The 12,663-nt window shown below is 40.4% G+C and overlaps 1 protein-coding gene across 3 annotated transcripts in view; it reads right to left on the bottom strand.

Annotated features, from left to right (window-relative positions):
• Positions 1–6,158, bottom strand: part of CDKL5 (cyclin dependent kinase like 5) — a 130,190-nt gene extending 124,032 nt beyond the window's left edge. For all 3 annotated transcript variants that reach the window (XM_061988572.1, XM_061988573.1, XM_061988574.1), the window contains exon 1: positions 6,080–6,158. The gene's annotated coding sequence lies outside the window, so the exon portion shown is untranslated. The remainder of the gene's footprint in view (positions 1–6,079) is intronic.
• Positions 6,159–12,663: the final 6,505 nt, after the last annotated feature.

The raw sequence follows: 12,663 nt of genomic DNA, 5'->3' as shown, positions 1-12,663 counted from the left end.
AAAAAAATTTACCTTCCTTACATTAGGAAATGTAGCAACAACTACAAAGCTTATAAAGACAAATTTACCATGGTCTCTAGATACCTTTAAAACATAGAAACTTTGGATTTAAAGACCTAAGTACAAAGTCCCACTTGCTGATACAAAGCTTAAAAAAAGTTACCAGCTGATAGTTATTTTGTGGCCATGAAATCAGATTATTCTAATAAGTGAAAATAGCACATAGTCTATAACATATAAACCAAATAGAAAGACCTACCTTCTCAAGGTCAGAAAAGGATGAGACTGTAAAGCATTGAACTGATGTACTTTCAAGTAGCTATTCACTTACTTCACATGTAAGTGGAACTTTATAGCTTAGTAGTTGCTCACTTTGTAAGCACTGAACTCCCTCAAAGTAAACCAAACCTACTGAAAAACTCTGAGTCATTTTGTGCCATATTTGTTACCCCAAATAAAAATAAATTCAGTAGGAACTAAAAAAAAATTAAAAAATCATTTAAAATTTACAACTTTTAAGAGTTTGAAAACTAAGGGTTTCCCCACAAACACAGGGGCTTCACAATTAATTGTTAGACCATGAGAACAACCAAAACACAGTTCTGGTGAACTAAGCTAAATGAGAATTCTCCCCTACAAATAAATCATTGTGTTTACCATTTCCCTCAATCCACTGAGAAATGTACAGTTCTGACAATACATGATGACTTTTAAACACTGACACCTAATTATGAAGAAAAAGTGGAGCAGAGGATGGAAAAAGATGGTATTTTTTCATAGTCAAGCTCTAAGAAACATATTTTTTTGGTACTTACTAGCAGAAAAAAAGATTGTTTTTACTGAACCTTACAGCCACATTCTCCCTTGCCTTCAGTTGAACCAAGCAGTGTGTTACCACTAACACCTGTACTTAGAGTCATCTGTAAGAAAAGGTTAACAGAAACAGTGATACAATTCACCATAATAATGGAGCTCTATGTGGCTGGCATAATGAGGATTCAGTTAAGAACTGATTCTCATTTTGTTTCATCAGAGAAGAAAATTGGGTTTGGGGGCTTTTCACATCCCTTCCCTACTTTTTGTTTTTTCGAGATTGACAGGCAAGTATTTCTCATGAATGCCACCTACAGCAAGATTCTTTTCTTTTTCCAAAACAAGTGTCAGTGTTAAATTAAGTTACTCTATTGTTAAAAAAAAAATATATTGACCAAAGGATTTACTTTCAAGTCATTAACAGGCAACCAGTTCAGATCAGGAATACAAATCTGAAGCCAAACTAGACACATTAACATTTCCTCTGAAGTAATGCCAAAACAAAAAAAACCTAATTGCACTAAAGCTAGAATTAAAAGCTTATGGAGACCTAAACACTTCAGTATCACAAATAAGTTGCATAGAAAGTCATTACATATTAACTATAGCTCTTTATATCACAGATTTGCCTCATTTTAAGACACAGCTATAGATTTTTTTTTACTCCAAAGCAACTAAACATAATTACCAATTTTCATATGAGCAGAGAAATACAACACAACTCCAACTTGAGAGTCCATACATTCATTCTGGAAGTTATTTTTCCTAAAGGAAATAGGCATGGAACTTCTCTGAAGGCTAGCCTATTCCTATGAAATTATCATGGTTGCCTCAGAGGAAGGAGGAAAAAAAAAAAAAAGCAATATTTCTATAGCAACAGTTTGAGACACGTAGAACATTTTAAATTTATTTTGTTCTTTCACTGTGATTTCATCGATATATTTAACACAATTATTTCTGCTATGTTAAAATATCTTATTTAACACACTGACAGATACTATTGTGTTCTAAGTAAGAAAACTCCTGTTTTTAAAAACTGAATACATTAGTGTTGTGAACATTCAGAAGTTTAACATTTTTCCTTCATCCATAGTTAATATTATGAAACTGCATTGATTCAGCAAGAGGGCTGATGCTGTAACCATTATTTCATCAGTTTACTTATGTATTGGTTTAATGCCCATTTTAATTTATACTATGAAATTAATTCTTACTGCTTCTGATGCAGAAAGATAGTATTACCATTTACAAACAAATCTCCTTTGAGATACTCAAGTGTTATAGTTAGAATACAGAATGTGGGACCAGGAAATAAACTCTATTACTCATTATATTAAATATATTCTCTAGTGATAGCAAGTCATTGATCACTCTCATCCCTTGATGTTCTAATGAAAAAAATCAAGATAAAAATATAGAGTTTCTAGGTTTAGCTCATGAGTGGTGTTAAAATCCTTTAAAATTCTCAAGTAGATGTTATGACAAACGCAAGACATTCTTGTTCTTTTCACATGATGAGCATACAGTTCACAAAGACTTCATTTATTCTCCATGTCAACATATTTTCAGGGTAGCTCCCTCTCATTACTGTTTCATGACCCATGTTCATGCTCTGGCCAGAATAAACATACAGGCTCAATAAAATTCTCATGAATAAGAATTAATATCTTATCCACAGATTAAATAATACCTAGGAAAATTGCTGGATTATTTTTTTTTCTTTCCAGATTTCTACTGTTGAGTGTTGTATGTAGGAGAGAGAAAACTAACGCTTATACGTGAATGGTTTTCAAGAGCATCCATATATAGTTAGTATTATAAATAGCTATTTTTATAACAGCACTGAACTGGCTTTTTGTTATATATAGAGAGAGGGTGTTTTCTGCATACAGAAATTATTCTCTTATTCTAGCTTGTACTTGCAGTCTTAGCTCTCCTCCCACTCACATAATTCTGCTCCTAACAACAGAAATAGCCGCTGCTAGTGTCAAACCATGCTGGCACTATAGTTCGCTTGGAAGGGATCTCAAGGATCATCTGGTCCAACCTTTCTTGGCAAGAGCACGGACTAGACAAGATGGCCCAGCACCCAGTCCAGCCAGATCCTACAAGTGTCCAATACTGGGGAATCCACCACTTCCCTGGGGAGATTATTCCCATGGCTGGTTGTTCGCATTGCAAAAAATTTTCCTTATGTCCAATCAATCTTCCCAAGAGTAACTTGTACCCATTACTCCTTTTCCATGCAACTACTTGTAAAAAGGGAGTCCCCATCTTCTTTGTAGCCACCCTTTAGATAACGGAAAATGGCACTAACTGTACAAGTGTTCTAATAATAGTTTCCAACAGACAAGCCCAAACCTCTTTATAAAATCAGGTTCTCTATACTGACCATACTTTTTTTCCTTTTAATACTTCCCCGTAGCTATTTCACTAGTAAAAATGGTTTATGAAATTGATATTCAAGTGGTTTGTTAGGAATATAGACATACAGTAAACTTTCTAATATTTGAATATCACAATGTATTTTTTCCTTACCACTATTAAAGTAAACTGAAAGCATCTATGAAACAAAGAAATTGCAGATCCAACACTTAAAAGTTATGAAAACCAAGCCAGAGCAGATCAACTACACTAACAGGTTTGTTACACTCCTTAATTTAAAGTCAGACCAAAGGAATTGAAATAGATTTCTGGTTTCAGCTTCCATAAAGGTGACATCTAAATTTAAAAAGTTTTTAACATAAACCAACCATATGGATTATATATCAGAATCATTAAAATTGTCAGCGTTCAACTGAAGCTAAAAATCGGGCATAATGCAATATTTTCTGTATGTATACTTTTTAATGACAATAACTGCTTTCAACTGCAGGTCTAAGCACTGTCTGAAATGAATTCAAAAGACCTGATTCCAAAATATGGTATAGCATTTGCTTCTTGCAGCACTTGATTGATACAGTTTTAGATTTCTCCCCTTTCCTACAAACTATGGTCTTTCAACACTGTAATATAACATCCATTTTTTCTGCATGTGAGAAAAATCTAAGGAGCTAAGACATAGCAATAAAGACCTTGAAACAATTTTTATTTAAATCCTTAAATACTATAGTTTTAGGTAAATACTGACAAAGAAAGACATATTCCTGAGAGTTATTCAGTGTGGAGGCTTCTTTAGGCAGAGAGTTCTCTCCTTACAGAACATCTTGCCCAAAGTACAAAGGGGGAGATTTTCCCTCACATTGCCAAATGAGCAAAATGAGAGAAATTTTAAACACCCACACAATTAGAGGTAGTATTTAAGTCTGTACAATAGAAAAAGCCAAGAATTCTATTATTCAATCCACGTATTAAAATGGCGCTTCGTGTTTCTACTACAGGCAGGTATATTTTATGAAAAGTTTGCTTTTTTTTTTCAACTGCAGCTCTCTTCCCTCTTAAGTCAGCACACACACACACACTAAGATAGAAAAAAAATCTTTAAGACTGTGTTGTTTCGGACAAATCAAAGATACTATTTCAAATGTTAGATTTTATACCCTTACACTGAGATCTGGGAAAGAAATAATTCATTGTCTTCCTAGACAGTAAATTGAAGTGGGAATTGTAGGTTGTCCTAGCCAAGAAACCACTATCAATTGGAAACAAACAACTTGATCAGTGGTTACACTGGAAGCTGTCAGTGTTCAACACCTCTCTGAAAAACAGCAGGAAGATACGAGGATGACAAAATAAACTAACAGGACAATTCAAAACTTCTTTCCTGCAATACTGCAGAACCTGAAGGCCATCCACAATCTGCATCTATCGGCATGCCAATGGATTTTCCTAGCCCTCCTCTGTTTTATATTTTCCCACAGCCTATTTGAGATGTTCCAAAGCTTCGCTAAATAAATATGCATTTGCAATAAATGAGAACTCTTCCAGATACAACTGTGACTAACGTATTATCATTTTGACAAGTCTACTGAGTAGAAGTCAGGAAAAAGCTTCCCTCACCCAAAGCACAGTACACAGGCATTTGCATGATCATTACTAATTTCACTATGGCAGTTTCACGCTGTTGCTGCTTCAGACAGCTACCTGCCGCAGCAATGGTAGGCAGTACACGATGCAGACAGAAGGAGGATCTCCAAAAGCAAGGCTGGAGTAGTTCAGCAACAGCACACAGAGTCCTCACATACACCAAAAAGAATGGATAGGAACAGTGCTTCTTGCTCCTCCAGCCCAGAAAGAGGCATTGCTGCAAACACACAAAACGCTGTTTGAAAAAAAAAAAAAATCCTTTTCCCTTCTATATGACGAACTCTAAGGATAGCAATAGAGCTTTCCCCGCTCATTGACCGACATAAAAGAGGCAACCTGAGACCAGAATCGCGGAATAGCCCAGCAACGGGAATCCCGGCATCCCTCCCCTTCCTAGCGGTTCAAACTGAGGAACAGCCTTCCCTCCAGGGTGTTGTCCCCTCTGATGCTCTCCATCACCATCGACATCTACCTCATAACAATTACTGTATTTTCTCTTAACAATTACAGTATTTTCTCATAACTGGCCCAGAGAAAAATGCTCAAATCTAACAATAGTGCGAATTATTTTAAAGGGGGGGGGGGGGGGGGGGATAATTAAAAAGCCCACAGAAACACTCCTTCCCCCAAATCACAATAACCTAAGGAGCATCTTGTTCGAAAAAGCCACGATCCCTTCCAGCCAGGCGGAAGAGGGGAGAGCTGGCGCAAAACAAGGCACACGGGCGGAATCCCACAGGCGGCTGCCCCCCCGCCACCGCCTCCCGAGGCGCCTCAGCGAAGCCTCGATCAGCGGGACCCAGGCGCGGCCGGGACCGCGCCCGCGAGCTCTGCCCCCGCCAGCCACCGCAGCCTTGCCCCCTCCCCTCACCCCCCGCACCTGAGCTGCGAAGCGGAGGGGTGCGGCGCTGCTCGCCGGTGGAAGAGCCCACCGGCCCCGCAGCCGCCGCAGCAGCGCCCAGGAAACGGCTCCCAGCGAGAGGGGATGGGACGAGGCGGGGGGGGGGGGGGGAAGGGTGGGCGGCGGCTGCCCAACGGCGAAGAGGACGCGAGCAGCGAGAGGATCGCGCGGCTGGCCGGTGGCAGTGCCGGGGTGGGGAAGGGACAGAGCGTAAGGGAACGGGGCGAGGCGCGGGGCTGCCCCGCCGCAGCAGCAAGAGCCAGGGAGGTGACAGGTGAGGACGGCGGAGGGCAAGGGGCGACCTCCTGCCGCTCGCCCGGCCTCGCGCTGCTCCCCTACCTCCGCTCCGGCGCTGCCGCTGCTCTCGTTACACCCGGCGGCGCGCGTTCCTTCCTTCGTTCGTTCACTCACTCGCCCGCCACCGCCCCCTCACTCCGCTCCCCCGCCCGCCGCTGTCCCTCCCTCCCTCCCTCCCTCCCTAGCGCGGCGCTCAACCGACACCACTGGTAGCCCACCCCCGCCCCCAAGCCCGTACTGACACCTCCTCCCACCAATAGCAGAGGACAGAACTGGCCTTGTGCCACGCCCGTGCCCTCTTGAACCAATAGAAGTTATCCGTGCTCCTTCCCTGTCCGTCCCCGCCCCTCCCAGCAGTGCCTTCAGCTTCGGCACCGCCCTTCCTCGCGCCCGGTTCGGTTGGCTCGTAGCTCGCCGAGCAACGGGGTGCCGGGCTGCAGTGGGCCCGGGGACCAGGAGTCGTGCCGGGGAGAGGTGACGGCGACGGCGGCAGGCAGTAGTCCGTAGCCGAGAGGAGGGCTAGGCAGAGGAGCGTTGGCAGCAGTGACGGGTGACACCTCCGCTGCAGGCAGGTGGAGGTGCGAGGGGCCGGCCTCTAGCAGCAGGGCAGGGCTCTGGGAGACATGACCCTCCCGGGACAGGGGCAGGTGGCTTTTCGTTAAGGGGGATTTCACGCAACGGATAGACGTTTCTTTTCCTTTTTGGGTTTTTTTTTTGGTGTGGAAGCTGGTCCACGCCCGAGGCAGGCAGAGCCGTTAGTCACCCGTGTGCAGGAGGTGGAGGAGGCCCTAGCAACTGCTGCTGCCATGGATGGATGGATGGATGGATAGATAGATGAATGAAGGGCAGCGGTGATGTTTATAGTCATCTCTCCTTTTATCAAATCAGCTCCCAAAACGGTGAAAATGTCTCCAGCACCCAAGCATTTCTCTAGCCTTTACAAAACCATAACCTCAGCTGGCTGAGCCTGTTGTTGGCACTCATAAGCCTTGCGCTTCCCACCTTTGCTCACACAAATTAAAAATGTAGTTCAAAACTAAAGCCACTTTCAGCCAAATGTTGAATATCAGAGGTATCATGACAAAACACAGTTGTGCAAGTTATGGATGCTTGAACTTGGTTCTCATTTCCTCAGTATGCTTCAATGGTTATTTAAATTCGAAAAACATTGTGAAGCTCACTGGACATAGCATGCCATAGGACTTGGCAATGGTTGAGTATTGCTAATCTAACACTAGTATAATCAAAAGTATATTTCTTTTGTAAGGATACAAATCTTAAAAAGAAATATGTGCAGGCAGATAACAGAACTTAAGGCATTGCAGTGCATAAACATCAGGCTCCTCATTTTTGTTTCTCATTCCACACAAACTGCTTGGGGCACTTAAGCGTTTTAGTTTGAATCAAGGATGTGCTTTTGAATGAACTACTGTCATAATCTGTGCTTACAGTGCTTTGATTCACAGTTTGGAGTGGGTGTTGAAGTGCACAAAGTAGATCACTTTTGGATGAAGCTAAACTGGCAGAGGTGCTCCAGGAGTGTACCTAATGCATCCCAGCCACATACACTCAGTGGGACTCACATTGAACTAGTCAAACGCTAGGAATCCTTAAAATACAAATAGCTTGGAGATCAAGCGCTTGGCACCAACTGTTGAGCTCCACAGGTTTTCTGTTAGGCCTTGGGGTTTGTCAGTGTAGTCAAAGACCTGAAGCTTTGTAGTTCATAAGGAAGGTCCCAGAGGATTTCTAATGTAACACCTGAAAGACCTGATTCATGGTTCACAGCAGGCTATCAAACTGATCTTCTGAAACTTTGATGTTTAAAAGTCTGCCAAACTTGTGATTTTTATATGGATCTTCCCATATTGTGGTGTCAGAAGCACCTTACTCACTGCTGTAAGGATAACCTGAAGTTGCAACACTGTTGTCTGAAGAGTAGAAAATGTGCTACCAATGTTGCTAGTCCAAATACTGTCAATGGCTTTTGTGGTCCTTAGTTATTCCCCTATGCCTTTAACTGGTTCCAGGCAGTGGTGCTGCAAGTTAAAAAGTAAAATAAATTAGTAGGTAGTACTTTAATGCTTAAAAAGAACTGAATTAATTTCAGGTAACGTATACTAGCAATTAAAACTCTTTTCCAATCAGTGTGTCTTGTAATTTTATTATGAGGTCAGATTTTAAGTGCTGTAGTACATGTTGAATTTTTTTGAGAAGACATACACAGAAACGCTGCTGTGGCAAAATCTGAATAGAGAACTGTGGATTTTTTGCTATAATGTACACAAAATCAATGTCCTTTACCTACAGTGCTTCTCAAAAGTAACCAGTTTCATACACTAACATGATGCAGTAACTTTTTACTGAGACTGTTCACCTCTTGGATGTTTCTCATAATATTCTGAGTGACAGAAGACTTTATTATAGACTTTAATCTTGAGCTTTGTTTCAATAAGAACAACAGTCCATAATTTTACATGCCTGAAATCAAACATCATACCTCACTTGTCTTCTGGGTTTCTTCAGTATTCATCCCAGTGTTTTTGTCACTCATCTTGTGGTTGTAACAGAAATGTTAGAGTACAACATATTTTTGTTTATTGCATCCAAAAGTTGAAGGCTAATTTAATCCCAATTAAAGGATGGAATTTTATAATGTGAACCCTTGTGAATCAGGCCTGGACGTAGAGGCCAAGTGCTTTTATTTCTGACCTGGTCTATAAAAGTGATTTTGTTTTAAGAAGGCAGGTCTCATTAATAACAGAGTACTATTTTGAGACATTTTTCCCATAAAAAGGAGGGGAATCACCCAAGTTTGATCTACCTAAGTGTTTTTTCCAGTGACTCCTAAGATGGTTGTGGAGTGATCCAGGTTAGAGACAAATATTTGAAGATTGTCTTGGCTTCCTTTTTTTATTTTTGGTCTCCCACAAACTCTCTGGCTCGGTGTCAGGTTGGCCCTCCAGTGCAGATGAGAGCAGTCTGATCTGTTCTGCTGGAAATGGTGTGAAGTGCCAAGTCCTACACACGTCTCCTCTTGGAGTGCCTCTGAGTCATTGTCTCAGCTAGGCATGCAGACAGCTACCAGTTGGACAGCTAACCAATATCATACAGTTTGGGTAGGAAAGGGCTGCTTACCCACTGCAGCTGTATCAAGCCACTGACATTAAGAGCAAAGTAGGAATAAATTTGACTGAGCATCAGTGGAGGTAGATGGCAAGAGGACAGCAGGTAGCATTATCCATTCAGTTTAGACAGGGGTTAAATATAAATACTATCACAAGTGTTTTACTTGCAAGATAGAAGAATACTATCACAGTGTTTTAGAGGAGTCTTTAAGCTGACAAAAATCAATGGGAGTTTTGCCTAGCTGAAAAGTGCAGAAATTGGCACATGGATAGGAGCAAATTATTCTTTTTCTCAGTAACATTTCATTACATACAGAAGAAACAAAACCCACGAAGAAGTGAATAGATATTGCTTCTTTCCTAGGGTCTTGAGAGGAAACAATGCAACAAAAGGGAATGATGCTGGGTTTATTGCTATTCTCTACAAACTGGCTGTTGCTTTCCCAGGAACCAAGCCCTCAGTTGAGCAAGCAGTAATTTGAAAAGGATTTCCTATACAGTGTTGCACACTTAATAAGTGCAATAAAAGCTGACAGTCACAATGATCACATAGGTAGGTAGAGTTTGCTATAACTGCACTGACATCCTTTTACAAAGCTTATCTTAAAATGTGTATTTTAAAATATGTAATTTGCAAGTGTTGCTCTTGAATGAAATAATTTGATTTTGAAGATTGGACTCATGATCAAATAGTTAGTGCTTTTCTTGCCCCTGTGAGAGCTACAAACCAATTTTTTCCTCCTCCATTTGGTGAGTCCTGTATCTATCCTTCACTGAAATGGTGAGTGTTTCACTCCACAAGATTTCCCTGGTATGGATGCTTGTGGGGATTCAGTAAGGATGAGGGATTTCTGCACATCCCCACCACAGAACCAATATCTGGTCTGCCCAGTACTTGTGAGCCAAACAGAGCCCTTCCAGAAATAACAGAAGCAGTGCTTGATCTGTAAGAAATAGTTTTACTGTCTTATTTAATAAGACTTGTTCAGGCTATGGGAAAGTACCAGTGATCTAGAGCTTACCTACTCTCTGCCTCTTAGTTTAAAAATAGGTTTTCTGTGCTGCTTAGCCACCTGCTGTATTCTCCTCTTATGCATTACCACTGCCCTTTCTTCTGGCTTCCAAAACATATGTGGGTAGACTGCAAGATACACATTCTGCCTTTACAGAGACAGGACCCAGCCTAATTATAACCTGCAAGATCAGGATGTGACTGTTTTGACTTGCAGAAGCAAAGATGAATAATTGAGTTGTTGACATTTAATTTGTTTAGATACTCTGAACTCGGTCCACTTTTTACTGTAACTGTGTTTATAACAGTGCTGATACTTGATGAAAACGACCTATGTGTGCACACCATCCAAGCTTTCCATCCTATTTTCTGGTGAAGTAACCTGACTTTTAGAAAAGTAAAAACACTTCTGTTGTTCTTTTCGTTGTTATTCTAAAAGTCAATGTGTTTTTACAAATTCCCTGTAGTACACAGAAAAAAAGTGAAATAGTCTTTCTTTCCAGACAACTGTAATTCAGAAAATCTGTCATTTCAAAGAACTTTATTTCAATAATAATGGCCAGTTATGGTTAATGGATTTCATTCATTCTAATATGTCTTACTGTGTGTAATTGGCACCTTCAGGATGCATGTAGGTAGTTTTAGCCATGAGGTATTTCATCCTTGAGCATAATTCATAGTTTTATGTCAGCATCTGGTTTGAACAAGATAGGAGGTAAGACAACATGATTGCAGGGTGCCTTTTTTTCTTGCAGTAGTCTATGTCTTAAGCTCTGAGGGCAATTCCTGTATGTCTAGACCCATCAACGCTGCAGTCCTCAACTCCTCTCAGAATAATGGTACTGACATACATCATTATACTCTTTTAGATCACATTGTCTTCCATCCTTTTTTTCCCCCCCCATGGAGCTCTGGTGTCCCTAGCAATGATGTCAGAATAAAAACAGATTGGATAGGATAGCTCACATATTTTTCTGGTGATTATTTTCTTAACATTGGTTTTGTTTTCAGTGCATTTGTAGCATTCCATAAACAGTTTTCCAAGCATACTCCTCTCATTATATTTAAATACTCGGTTCTCTGACTTTTCGCTCCTACTGCTTTCTTGCTTGATTGCATTTAAACTTTACTTAGTTACTATAGTTTTCACCTATACCAGCAGTATCTCCTTCTTGGAGCTCTTTTGACCTATTTTGTAAGAGAATAGGTTTCCGTGGAAAAGAGGAATCACCATTCCTCTCTAGAGAACTTTATTAACTGTCTTACTAAGGCAAACCTAATGGAGAGCCCATGCTGCTACATTTAGCACCTGTATACAGAATCCCCAAACTTTATGTATGAAATACTGAATCTAGGCTGACATTGTCTCACTAAATGTAATCTTCAATTAAATCAAATATATAACTTGATTTTAATGTTTTTTTAACAAGGGAAAAGATGTGTATGGTTTTTTTGTAGCCTGACATACAGAAGATTATGCTTTAAAATATTAATCTAAATATAGCAGAGAGAAAGGTGTTGCACAAAAATATCAACACAATTGAGATGATATAATTTCTACCTATTGTGACATAGACTGTCATCACTGTTGCACTTAAAGCATCCTACTCTTGGACAGAATTCTTACTTAGGTGGATCAGGTGTCATACACACACAAGAAGATGATCACTGCCCCAAAAACCTTATTGTAACAGAGGTGCAATAAGAGGTAACAAGTGAGAGAGTATGGGGAAAGGATGAGATAGTTCACACGGCATGATAGACATCCCAATCTGTACATTGTGGCAGAGCTGAATTTCAAGTAGAGATTTTAAAGGAAAACACAAAAGTGGCTTTGTTGATGTTTATGACAAACTCAGCAAGAGCACATGGGAGCAGTATGGAAGACATACCTGGAATTTTGACAAGCAAGTGATAACTATCAATCATCCTGGGTAGACAGGATGTAAGAGCTTGAGAGAGGACGTGGTAGGGATAGATAGAAAATGGACTTGAAGAGAGTATACACTGTGGGGGAGAACAAAGAAAGAATTGAAAGAGAGGAAAATTTAGAACTTACCATCTCCCTGGATGATGATGAATTATTAAGGTAGAGCATGGCAAGGGTAAGGAAACAGATGTTGCAGCAATCACTGTGTGGCATAATGAAAATTTGGATGAGTTTTTAGTATGCAGATAAATGCAAAGAGCCTTCTACTAGAACTGCTAGAAAAAAAATTCTTGTTAGGATTATGGCATAATTTGGCTAAGAGGAAAAAAAGATGGAGGTGGAAAGTGCAGATAAGTGGCAGGCTAGATATGATTTGTCACAGTGATTGCAAAGGAGATGCAACTGAAAGTGTTGTTTTAAATGTACAGTTCTTGGGGTCACATCCCTGAAGAACAAATATGAGCCAGATTATTTTTAGGCTTTCTTTTGAATAAAAACAGGCAGATCTGGAGTGAAGAGATGAATATTCAAAATAATAACTAAATCTTCATAGGGT

Source organism: Colius striatus, chromosome 1 (genome assembly GCF_028858725.1).
Source record: "Colius striatus isolate bColStr4 chromosome 1, bColStr4.1.hap1, whole genome shotgun sequence".
Classification (NCBI taxonomy): domain Eukaryota; kingdom Metazoa; phylum Chordata; class Aves; order Coliiformes; family Coliidae; genus Colius; species Colius striatus.
Note: the sequence above shows the minus strand (reverse complement) of the source record. Positions and strands in the feature narration are given on the sequence as shown.